Source organism: Somniosus microcephalus, unplaced genomic scaffold (assembly GCF_052327205.1).
Source record: "Somniosus microcephalus isolate GS21.2 unplaced genomic scaffold, FLI_Smic_1.0 unresolved_chr3, whole genome shotgun sequence".
Classification (NCBI taxonomy): domain Eukaryota; kingdom Metazoa; phylum Chordata; class Chondrichthyes; order Squaliformes; family Somniosidae; genus Somniosus; species Somniosus microcephalus.
This window is the reverse complement of record NW_028225181.1, coordinates 33,802,520-33,815,340: the sequence shown is the minus strand read 5'-3', so window position 1 is coordinate 33,815,340 and position 12,821 is coordinate 33,802,520.

The window sequence follows — 12,821 nt, the reverse complement described above, 5'->3', positions numbered from 1 at the left end:
TTTGAACGTGTTGGGACTGGGAGGGAACTTAATGGCACTTGTCGTTCAGAACTGGCCTTTTCCCCTCTGGCACTTCCATTCAGATTCACCCTGTTGGTTAGAATGAAAGTGTCTGTGTACTGGGTGTACGAGTCCTGTGCAAAATGTGGTTATGCGATCCTTTTTTTAAATACTCACTCTCAGGATGTGGGTGTCGCTGGCAAGGCCGTCATTTATTGCCCATCTCCCATGGTTGCCGCTTGGGAAGGTGGTGGTGAGCCGCCTGTTTAAACCTCTAGTCCGTGCGGTGAAGGTGCTCCCACAGTGCCGTTAGGGAGGGAGTTCCAGGATTTTGACCCAGCGACGATGAAGGAACGGCCGATGTTTATGCCCAAGTCGGTATGGTGTGTGTTACTTGGAGGTGGTGGTGTTCCCAAGTGCCTGCTGCCCTTGTCCTGCTCGGTGCGAGAGGTATGGTTTGGGTGTAGGATGCAAAACTGTCCCTCGTGCTCGTCAGGCTTGGCTCAGTGGTTAGCACTCCTGCCTTTGAGTCAGAAGCTTGTGGGTTTTAAGTCCCACTGTAGAGACTTGAGCACAAAAATCTAGGCTGACACTCCCAGTGCAGTACTGAGGGAGCGCCGCGCTGTCGGAGGGGCGGTACTGAGGGAGCGCCGCATTGTCGGAGGGGCGGTACTGAGGGAGGGCCGCACTGTCGGAGGGGCAGTACTGAGGGAGCGCCGCGCTGTCGGAGGGGCAGTACTGAGGGAGCGCCGCACTGTCGGAGGGGCAGTACTGAGGGAGCGCCGCACTGTCGGAGGGGCAGTACTGAGGGAGCGCCGCACTGTCGGAGGGGCAGTACTGAGGGAGCGCCGCACTGTCGGAGGGGCAGTACTGAGGGAGCGCCGCACTGTCGGAGGGGCAGTACTGAGGGAGCGCCGCACTGTCGGAGGGGCAGTACTGAGGGAGCGCCGCACTGTCGGAGGTGCCGACTTTCAGATGAAAGGTTACATCGAGGCCCCGTCTGCCTGCTCAGATGGGTGTAAAAGATCCCATGGCACTATTTGGAAGATGAGCGGGGGGGGAATTCATCCCCGGTGTCCTGGGGCCCATATTATCTCTGGACCAACATCGCTTAAAATTTTTAAAGAAAGGTAATTTTCACATTGCTGTTTGTGGGAGCTTGCTGTCCGCAAATTAGCTGTCGATTTTCCTACATTACAGCAGTCCCTACAGTTCAAAAGTACTTCATTGGCTGTGAAGCGCTTTGGGATGTCCTGAGGTCGTGAAAGGGGCTGGAGAAATGCAAGTCTGTTTTTGAGTGAGGTTGGGATTTAGCTGTCTTGTTGGGGCAGAATGGAGCCTGCATTCTACTCCAGCACTGTCACCCTCTTGTTGTTTGTGGCATTTTTACAGTTTAATAATTGCATTTCACAGAAAACCATACAACAACACCTTGCATTTATACAGCGCGTAAAACGCAGTAAAACGCCCCAAGGCCATGCGCAGGAGTATTTTAAGACACAAAATTTGATACCAATCCACTTAAGGATAAGTTAGGGCAGGAGAATCAAGAGGTGGGTTTTAAGGAACGTCTTAAAGGAGGAGAGAGAGGTTGCGAGGCGGACAGGTTTAGGCAGGGAATTCCAGGGCTTTGGGTCTAGGCAACAGAAGGCACGGCCACCAAAGGTGGAGCAATTATAATCAGGGATGCTTAAGAGGGCAGAATTAGAGGAGCGCAGATATCTTTGGTAGGGGGGGCTTACAGAAATAGGGGGGTGGGGTTACAGAGATGGGGAGGGTTGTGGGTAGGGGGTTACAGAGATGGGGAGGGTTGTGGGGAGGAGGTTACAGAGATAGGGAGGGTTGTAGGGCTGAGGGAGTTTACAGAGATAGGGAGGGTTGTAGGGGCTGGAGGAGGTTACAGAGATAGGGAGGGTTGTAGGGCTGAGGGAGTTTAGAGATAGGGAGGGTTGTAGGGGCTGGAGGAGGTTAGAGATAGGGAGGGTTGTAGGGGCTGGAGGAGGTTAGATAGGGAGGGTTGTAGGGGGCTGGAGGAGGTTACAGATAGGGAGGGTTGTCGGGGGCTGGAGGAGGTTACAGATAGGGAGGGTTGTAGGGGCTGGAGGAGGTTAGAGATAGGGAGGGTTGTCGGGGCTGAGGAGGTTAGAGATAGGGAGGGCTGTAGGGGCTGGAGGAGGTTACAGATAGGGAGGGTTGTAGGGGGCTGGAGGAGGTTACAGATAGGGAGGGTTGTAGGGGGCTGGAGGAGGTTACAGATAGGGAGGGTTGTAGGGGGCTGGAGGAGGTTACAGAGATAGGGAGGGGTTGTAGGGGCTGGAGGAGGTTACAGAGATAGGAAGGGGTGAGGGTCATGGAGCGATTTGAAAATGAGAATTTTGAAATCGGGGCACTGCTTAACCGGGAGACAATGTAGGTCAGCGAGCATGGGGTGATGGGCGAACGGGACTTGGTGCGAGCCAGGACACGAGGCAGCCGAGGTTTGGATGACCTCAAGTTTATGTAGTGCTCTGAATAACAAATCACTGACTGGCGCTGCGGTTCGGGTTGGGGTTGGAGTTTTGTATTTTTACCCCGTGTATTTCGAACATCATCTGGTAATACGTAAAAGGTGTAGGTCTTTGAACTTTAAGATGGAAAAAAAAACAAGAGTATTTATAGTTAATATTCATTTCTCCTTTTCTACAATCTCCAATACATTCTGTCCGTCTCTCTCTCTCCAAAGTCTAACGCACTCTGTCCAATTTAGAGAATCGTACAGCCCAGGAGGAGGCCATTCGGCCCATCGTGCCTGTGCCGGCTCTTTGAACGAGCTCTCCAATTAGTCCCCACTCCCCCCTGTTCTTTCCCCCGTAGCCCTGTGAATTTTTCCCCTTCAAGTATTTCTCCAATTCCCCTTTTGAAAGTTACTATTGAATCTGCTCCCACCGCCCTTTCAGGCAGCACGTTCCAGATCACAACAACTCGCTGCGTTAAAAACATTTCTCCTCATCTCCCCTCTGGTACTTTTGCCGATTATCTTCAATCTGTGTCCTCTGGTTACCGACCCTCCTGCCACTGGAAACACTTTCTCCCTCCCTACTCTTATCAAAACCCCTCGTAATTTTGAACGCCTCTATTAAACCTCCCCCTTAACCTTCTCTGCTCCAAGGAGAACAATCCCAGCTTCTCCGCATAACTAAAATCCCTCGTCCCCGGTACCGTTCTAGTAAATCTCTCCAGCCTCAGAAATTCTGTTCAGCGAGAACAATTGAAGAAACTACTGTACTTGGGTATTTTGGAGAGCTGGTGTAGAGTTGTATGCGGTGTTTTAAGCAGGGTTGATGGATGTTTGGTTTGGAGGTTGAAGTGTTTAATTGTCGGTGTACATCTTGAATTTATCCCTCGTCACCTGAAAATCGACCTCGGGAGTCACAGCGGCAGTGCTAAGGTTGTTTACTCGCGGGTCTCAAGGCCGCACCTATCGTAATGGAGATAGTTTATTCAGGAGAAAGCTTGTTGTGACTAAATCTTGCTGGGTGGGGGAGGGTGTGTGGTTGTGCGTGCGTGCGTCTTTGGTCCATTCCTTGCGACCGAAAACAACTTTTCAATAGGCGCCTGCATTTTAGATTGAAGAGGTGTTCAAAATCCTGAAGGGCTTTGATAGAGTAAATAAGGAGAAACTGTTTTCCCCTGTAAGGAGGTCGGTAACCAGAGGACACAGATTTAAGATAATCTGCAAGAGAGCCAGAGGGGGAGATGAGGATTTTTTTTCTGCAGTGAGTTGTGATCTGGAACGCGCTGCCTGAAAGGGCGGTGGAAGCAGATTCAATAGTAATTTACAAAAGGGAAATTGGAAAAATACTTGAAAGGTAAAATTTCACAGGGCTACGGGGGAAAGAGCAGGGGCGTGTCTTCTTGGGCAGTCCCTCGGAACCGAGGATGACTTGCTTCCACATTAAGAATGAGCTCTCAGGTGACTGATGAGTCCAATGCGGGACCTACAGTCTCTGTCACAGGTGGGGCAGACGGTGGTTGAAGGGGGCGGGTGGGTGGGGTGCTTGGGTTGACGTGCGCTGCCTGCGCTTGGCTTCCGCTTGCTCCCGGCGAAGAGACTCGAGGTGTTCGGCGCCTTCCCGGATGCTTCTCCTCCACTTTGTGCGGTCTTGGGCCAGGGATTCCCAGGTGTCGGTGGGGGATGTTACACTTTTTCCAAGGAGGCTTTGAGGGTGTCCTTGAAGCGTTTCCACTGCCCGCCTGGGGCTCTCTTGCCGTGCCGGAGCTCCGCGTAGAGCGTTTGTTTTTAGGAGTCTCGTATCGGGCTTGCGGACGATGTGGCCCGTCCATCGGAGCTGATCGAGCGTGGTCAAAGCTTCGATGTTGGCCTGAGCAAGAACACTGACTGGCGAGTGGGACTAAATTGGAGAGCTCTTTCAAAGAGCCGGCACAGGCACGATGGGCCGAATGGCCTGCTTCTGTGCGGTATCCTTACACGAAATTTGGAGCAAAGTTATGGCCTGAAATTTGCGACTGGCTCCTGCAATCTGGCTGTACCTGAGTGACCTGGGGAGTCTTTATTATTTTATTTTTGTGTCTCCTTGCTCACCCCCCCCCCCCCCCCCGGAATACATTTCCTCCGTCCTCCACCTCCCAAAATGCTGTCAGAACTGAACAACTGCCGGGGGTGGTGAAAAAAACCTGCTGTTTATTTTCCTGAAGACTTGAGAGTTCAGACAGCCTGTAGGAGGCACCGCTGTAGATCTGTGTCTGGGTTGGTTGAGTGGCCCAGATGGATCCTGCGTGTCACATCCTTCAACTCTACCCCCAGAAAGAGAGAACGCTGGAGCCTGCCTGGGTTCTTGCCATGGAGGGAGCGCAGCGAAGAGTCACCAGACTGATACCTGGGATGGCAGGAATGACGTATGATGAGAGATTGTGTCAATTGGGCTTATACTCGCTGGAGTTTAGAAGAATGAGAGGGGACCTCAGTGAAACTTATAAAATTCTAACAGGACTAGACAGACTAGATGCAGGAAGGATGTTCCCGATGGCGGGGGAGTCCAGAACCAGGGGTCACAGTCTAAGGATAAGGGGTAAGCCATTTAGGACAGAGATGAGGAGGAATTTCTTCACCCAGAGAGTGGTGAACCTGTGGAATTCTCTACCACACAAGGCAGTGGAGGCCAATTCGTTAAATATATTCAAGAAGGAGTTGGATATATTTCTTAAGGCTAAAGGGATCAAGGGATATGGGGAGAAGGCAGGGACAGGGTACTGAATTTGGATGATCAGCCATGATCTCATTGAATGGCGGAGCAGGCTCGAGAGGCCGAATGGTCGACTCCTGCTCCGATCTTCTGTGTTTCTACAATGAGGCCCATTTCGGAGCCAAAGCCTGATCTCCCATGTATTCTGAATTCGCCCCGTTTTAATTTTTCATCAGAGATACTCACAGCGCAGGAGGAGGCCATTCGTCCCCTATCTCCCTGCTTTTTGCCCATAAGTCCCTCGTACTCCAGCACCTGTCCGACTCCCTCTTTAAAATTACTGATGGAAGCAGCTTCCACCACCTCTTCAGGTCGGGTGCCCCCGATCCCCACAACTCACAGAATCACAGAAACCCCACAGTGCAGATAGAGGCCATTTCGGCCCATCGAGCCTGCACCGACACATATCCCACCCGATCCCCGTAACCCCTACACCAACACATATCCCACCCTATCCCCGTAAGCCCACGTATTTAATCCCCCCTAACACTAAGGGTCAATTTATCATAGCCAATCAACCTAACTCGCACATCTTTGGACTGTGGGAGGAAACCGGAGCACCCGGAGGAAACCCACGCAAACACGGGGAGAATGTGCAAACTCCACACACAGTCGCCCGAGGCCGGATTTGAACCCGGGCCCCTGGTGCTGTGAGGCAACAGTGCTAACCACTATGCCACCGTGCTGAGTGAAAACATTTCTCCTCGTCTTCCCCCTCTCGATCTTCTGCCAGGGATTTTCAATCTATGACCTCAGGTTATTGACCCAATGGCCAGAGGGGAATAGTTTTTCCCCTATTATCTCTTATCAAGATCTCATCATCTTGAAAATCTCTTGGGTCACCTTCTCTGCTCCAAGGAGAGCAGTCCCAACTTTTCCAATCTCTCCTCAAAACTGAAGTCCCCCTCATTCCCCGGTCACCACCTGGTGTAAACCTCCTCTGTAACCTTTCTAAGGGTCGGACATCTCTCCTGACACGCGGTGCCCAGAATTGTCTGCAATGCTCCGGCTGTGAGGCCTAACCAGCAATCTATAGAATTAAGTGAATAGATTTGGAGACCGTAAGAAGGTAGGATGTGCCAGTCCTCGCGATGGGGGTGGGTGGGAAAGCTCTGTGAGGATCGACGGTGTGAAAAATATCGTCGTTACGTAGAATTTACATAGAAACATTGGCCCAGAAATTCGGGTCGGAGGCTTCCTGTGGGTGCAAGCCCCTGACCTGCACTTACCCAGCGCGCCGGCCGTTGAGCTGTGGGCTCACGTGGGATTCCGATCCTGGGCCTGCTCCAGCTGCCGGCGCACAGTGCTTGTGTATCCCAGGGGCGCAGTTAGTTCGATGCGTCCCCTGGGATCACGTGGGCCATGGAGAGCCAATGGTAGCAGGGAATGCCCATTCATAAAATAGACCGGAAGAGCTGTCAAATCCATGAATACAATTCAGCCCCAAAACATCACTCAAACTTCAAATACATTTTTTAAAAATTGCATTTTTCAAATAACAAATTACATAAATTTAAATTATTTTTGAAAAAATTAATTACAGGTTTTAACGGAGCTAAAAATAAACTTACCTTTCTTTAAAGTATTTAAAAATAATAAACCTGTGGAAAAAATGTTTTAATTTTACTTAATTCACCACTTACCTTGTTACAAGCAGGCCCTGCGACTGCTTTTTAGAAGCGTAGCTCCTGGAGACTTGCCCTCCTGGAGAAACCTACACGCTGCCTCTCCGGCGCACACGTTCCACCTGTGAACCTTCCTTTAAGGGAACTGACATTCCGGTTTCCAGTGCATGCACGAAACCGGCACTTTCATTGGGCCCGACGCGTGAGTACACAGCGCGTACTCAACCGCGGGGGCCCGAAGTTCTGGTCCTATAGAAAAATAGTAGCAGTAGTAGGCCGTTCACTGATCCTGGCTGATCCTCTATCCCAAAACCATATTCCCGCTCTCCCCGTACCCCTTGATGCCTTTTGTGTCTAGAAATCTATCTCCTTAACTATATTCAGTGACTTGGCCTCCACAGCCTTCTGTGGTAGAGAATTCCACAGGTTCACCACCCTCTGGGTGAAGAAATTTCTCCTTATCTCAGCCCTAAATGTCCTACCCCATATCCTGAGACTGTGACCCCTCGTTCTGGACCCCCCCAGCCAGGGGAAACATCCTCCCTGCATCCAGTCTGTCTAGCCCTGTCAGAATTTTATACGTTTCAATGAGATCCCCTCTCATTCTTCTAAACTCTAGTGAATACAGGCCTAGTCGACCCAATCTCTCCTCATACGCGACAGTCCTGCCATCCCAGGAATCAGTCTGGTGAACCTTCGCTGCACTCCCTCTATGGCAAGTATATCCTTTCTTGGGTAAGGAGACCAAAACTGCACACAGTACTCCAGGTGTGGTCTTACCAAGGCCCTGTATAACTGTAGTAAGACATCCTTGCTCCTGTACTCGAATCCTCTTGCAATGAAGGCCAACATAACATTTGCCTTCCTAACTGCTTGCTGCACCTGCATGTTTGCTTTCAGTGACTGGTGTACAAGGACACCCAGGTCCCTCTGTACATCAACATTTCCCAATCTATCACAATTTAAATAATACACTCTTTCTGTTTTTCCTACTGAAGTGGATAACGTCACATTTATCCACGTTATACTGCATCTGCCATGTATTTGCCCACTCACTCAACTTGTCTAAATCGCCTTGAAGCCTCTTTGTGTCCTCCTCACAACTCTCAATCCCACCTAGTTTCGTGTCGTCAGCAAACTTGGAAATATTACATTTGGTTCCCTCATCCAAATCATTGATGCGGTATATTATGAATAGCTGGGGGCCCAAGCCCCGATCAGGCCGTTCGGTGCCGGTGTTTGCGCTCCACGCGAGCCTCCTGCCACCCTATCGGCCTTAACCTTCTATCCCTCTCCCCCTCGTACTTCAACTCCCATTTATACAGCGCCAATAACTTATTTTAAAGCGCCGCAGGAGCGTAAATAAAAAGATATCACACCGAGCCACATGAGATATTAGGAGAGGTGATCAAAAGCTTGGCCGAAGAGGTAGGGTTTTAAGGAGTGTCTTTAAGGAGTATGGAGGGGGAGGAGAGGCGAGAGACGGGGAGGCTGAAGGAGGGAATTCCAGAGCGTGGGACCTCGGCAGCTGAAGGCACGGTGGCGATCCAGCTTCCCCCTCAAGTGCATCTCGGCTATAGAGAGACGCCTTGTATCTGTGGCTCTCTGTGCTGCGGGCTGTTAATTTCAGTGCTTAATGAATTACTTTGACAAAACCACAACCTGTAACCAAGGGCGTGATCTCCAACTGAGAAGAGGCACTTCAGATGTGCCCGCTCGACTCAATGGTGGCGCCCTCTGCTCTTTTTTTGAGTCAGTAAATTATGGGCTCGAGACGGGATCTGAGTGTATAATCTAGACACTTGAATACTCAGGAAGTGCTGTATTGTTAAGAGGTGTCACACTTCAAATGAGATGTTACATAGAAGATAGGAGCAGGAGTAGGCCATTCGGCCCTTTGTGCCTGCTCCGCCATTTAATGAGATCATGGCTGATCCTTTAATTCAGTATCCCGTCCCCGCCTTCTCTCCGTAACCCTTAACCCCTTTTGCCCGTAGAAATATATCTAATTCCCTCTTAAATATATTTAATGAGCTGGCGTACACTGCCCTCTGTGGCAATGAGTTCCACAGGTTCACCACTCTCTGAGTGAAGAAATTCCCCCTCATCTCTGTCCTAAATGGTTTAGCCCTTATCCTTAAATTATGTCCTCTAGTTCTGTTCTCACCCGCCAAGGGAAACATTCCTTCTGCATCCAGTCTGTCTAGACCTGTCAGAATTTTATACACTTCTATGAGGTCCCCTCTCAATCTTCTAAACTCCAGTGTGTACATCCCTAAACTACATAGTCTCTCCTCATAGGTCATTCCCGCCATTCCTGGTATCAGCCTGGTGAATCGCCGCTGCACCCCCTCCATGGCAAGAACATCCTTCCTCAGATGAGGCGACCAAAACTGTACACAGTACTCGAGGTGTGGTCTCACCAGTGCCCTGTACAGCTGCAGCAAGGTATCCCTGTTCCTGTATTCTAACCCTTTTGCTATGAAGGCCAGCATACCGTTTGCCTTCTTGACCGCCTGTTGCACCTGCATGCTCGCCTTCAGTGACTGGTGTACAAGAACACCCAGGTCTCTCTGTACTTCCCCCTCTCCCAATCTATTGCCATTTAAATAATAATTTGCCCTCCCGTTCCTGCACCCAAGGTGGATAACTTCGCACTTGTCCACATTATAGTGCATCTGCCATTTATCCGCCCAGTCTGTCCAAATTGCTCTGGAGCTTCCTGGTCTCCTTCCTCTGAGCCCACCCCACCTCCTAGTTTAGTGTCGTCTGCAAATTTGGAAATGCTGCATCCGACTCCCTGATCCAGGTCATTAATGTAAATTGTGAACAGCTGGGGGCCCAGGACAGATCCCTGTGGTACCCCACTTGTTACTGCCTGCCATTCAGAAAATGAGCCGTTTATTCCAACTCTCTGTTTTCTATCTGACAGCCAGTTCCCTATCCACGCCAAAAACTGTTAAAAACTGCTTGAATGACGCAGAATCTCCGCCGCAGGAGCAACCCATTCGACCCAGGGGTGTTGTCTCCCATTCCAGTTACCTCTTCCTACCCCCCTGCTCTCATTCCCCTCCCTTGTGTATAGAATCGTAGAGTAGTACAGCACTGAAGGAGGCCATTCGGCCCATTGGGTCGCACTTCAACGAGCGACCCAGTTAGTTCCATTACCCCTCTGTTTCTTCCCCATATCGCTGCAATTTTTTCTCAATTTATATCTCCCTCTCCCCCTCATAAGAACACGAGGGAGAAAGGAATAGAAGTGTCAGTTGTGGCTCAGTGGAGAGTCAGAACGTTGTGGGTTCAAGTCCCCACTCCAGAGACTTGAGCACTTAAATCTAGGCTGACACTCCCAGTGCAGTGCTGAGGGAGCGCCGCACCGTCGGAGGGGGCAGTACTGAGGGAGCGCCGCACTGTCGGAGGGGCAGTACTGAGGGAGCGCCGCACTGTCGGAGGGGGCAGTGCTGAGGGAGCGCCGCACTGTCGGAGGGGCAGTACTAAGGGAGCGCCGCACTGTCGGAGGGGCAGTACTGAGGGAGCGCCGCACTGTCGGAGGGGGCAGTGCTGAGGGAGCGCCGCACTGTCGGAGGGGCAGTACTGAGGGAGCGCCGCACTGTCGGAGGGGCAGTACTGAGGGAGCGCCGCACTGTGGGAGGGGGGGTACTGAGGGAGCGCCGCACTGTGGGAGGGGCGGTACTGAGGGAGCGCCGCACTGTCGGAGGGGCGGTACTGAGGGAGCGCCGCACTGTCGGAGGGGCGGTACTGAGGGAGCGCCGCACTGTCGGAGGGGCGGTACTGAGGGAGCGCTGCACTGTCGGAGGGGCAGTCTTTCAGATGAGACGTTAAACCGAGGCCCCGTCTGCGACCTCGGATGGCTGTAAAAGATCCCACAGACCACTATTTTGAAGAAGAGCAGGGGTGTTCTCCCCAGTGTCCTGCGACCAATATTTATCCCTCAAATCAACATCACTAAAACATTATCTGGTCATTATCACATTGCTGTCTGTGGGAGCTTGCTGTGCGCAAATTGACTGCCGCATTTCCCACATCACAACAGTGACCACACTTCAAAAAGCATTGCATTGGCTGTAAAGCGCTTTGGGATGTCCAGTGGTCGTGAAAGGCGCTACATAAATGCAAGTCTTTCTTTCGATATGGTGATTGGGTGAGGTGAAGTCTGGGTGGGAGGAGGCTCATGTGGAGCATAAACGCCGGCACCGACCAGATGGGCCGAATGGCCTGTTTCTCTGGTAAATCTCCTCTTACTCTCTTAGGCAGTCCCTCGGAACCGAGGATGACTTGCTTCCACATTAAGAATGAGTTCTCAGGTGACTGATGAGTCCAATGCGGGACCTACAGTCTCTGTCACAGGTGGGGCAGACGGTGGTTGAAGGGGGCGGGTGGGTGGGGTGTTTGGGTTGACGTGCGCTGCCTGCGCTTGGCTTCCGCTTGCTCCCGGCGAAGAGACTCGGTGTTCGGCACTTTCCCGGATGCTTCTCCACTTTGTGCGGCCTTGGGCCAGGGATTCCCAGGTGTCGGTGGGGGGACGTTACTTTTAATCGTGCGTAGAGGACGAGGGGGGGAAAACAGCTATTTGTCTGTTCGGAGTGTGCGAAAGTATTTTTTTCATCTGTCTGTTGTCTGCTTGCCAGTCCTGTGGCTGAAAAAAGGCGCCCATATACAAAGTCATCCTGACTGCAGCAGACAGCAAATGATCCAGTTTGGCTGGCCAGTTAGAAAAATTCCATTTAGGTACATGCTTTTTTTAGTGGTAGTATTCTCAAACTTTATATCTATACCGGAGTAGATGCTGAGAGAGGGTGTTTCCCCCTCACGGAATAGAAACATAGAAGATAGGAGCAGGAGTAGGCCATTCGGCCCCTCGAGCCTGTTCTGCCATTTAATGAGATTAGGGTTGCAAAATTCTGGGAATTTTTAAAAGAGGAAACTTTCCATGGGAATTTTCGGGAATTTATGGGAATTTTGAGTTTTTTTGCACACTGATGGTTTTTGTCTCTGACCCTTATATTATCTTTGTCGTCAAAATAGACATACTGTTCCATACAAATAAAAACAGGCTTTCAAAACTTTATTTAGGTTATAATTTTGAACTTTATTGAACCCCCACAAAAAAGACCCATCTAAAATAAAATAAATAGAGCGTCCGCTTATTTAGCCTGTAATTTGTCCTTATTTTGTCCCTTTGAGTCTTCTACTCATGAGTCTTCTGCTCCTCATTGCTCCTCCTGATTCTCTGACTCTGGCTCTGACGTGTCCATTTCCTCCTCTGTGTCAGTGTCTAGCTGTGTGGTGGACACTTCTGTATCTGGCTCAATAAGTTGTAGGTTCGCCCGGATAGCCACCAGTTTCTCCACTCTCTTGTTAGTCAGCCTGTTGCGCACCTTTGTATGCGTATTCCCAAAAAGTGACCAGTTTTGTTCAGAGGCCGCTGATGAAGGTGGGATTTGGAGTATCACCGATGCAATAGGCGACAGGGCCTCAGATGCACAAAGTCCCTTCCACCAGGTATGTGCACTGATATGCTTGCATGATTCCCATATCCCATCCCCATTCCAAAGACCTTGCTTGGTAGAGAACTTTGCCAGACTTCCCAGAACTTTGCCCACATCCAGATTGAGATGGTGTGAGAGGGTAGAAATCACACTGTAAGCGCTGTTGATCTGTTCTCCAGAAAGTATTGGTCTCCCAACATGCTTTGGGTCCAGCATGTATGCTGCAGCATGAATCGGCTTGACACAAAATTCTTGACGCGTCTATGAATTGAACAATTGCCTTCTCCTCTGCTTTGAGCAGCAGGGATGTGGGTAGGGCAATGCTGATTTGTTCTTTTAAATCAGTAAAAAGCCTGAACATCTGACAAGACAGCGTCATCTCCTTCAATCTGAGCAATTGCAGATGCTACTGGTGAGTAGTTTAAGGCTGCTAACCACTCTCT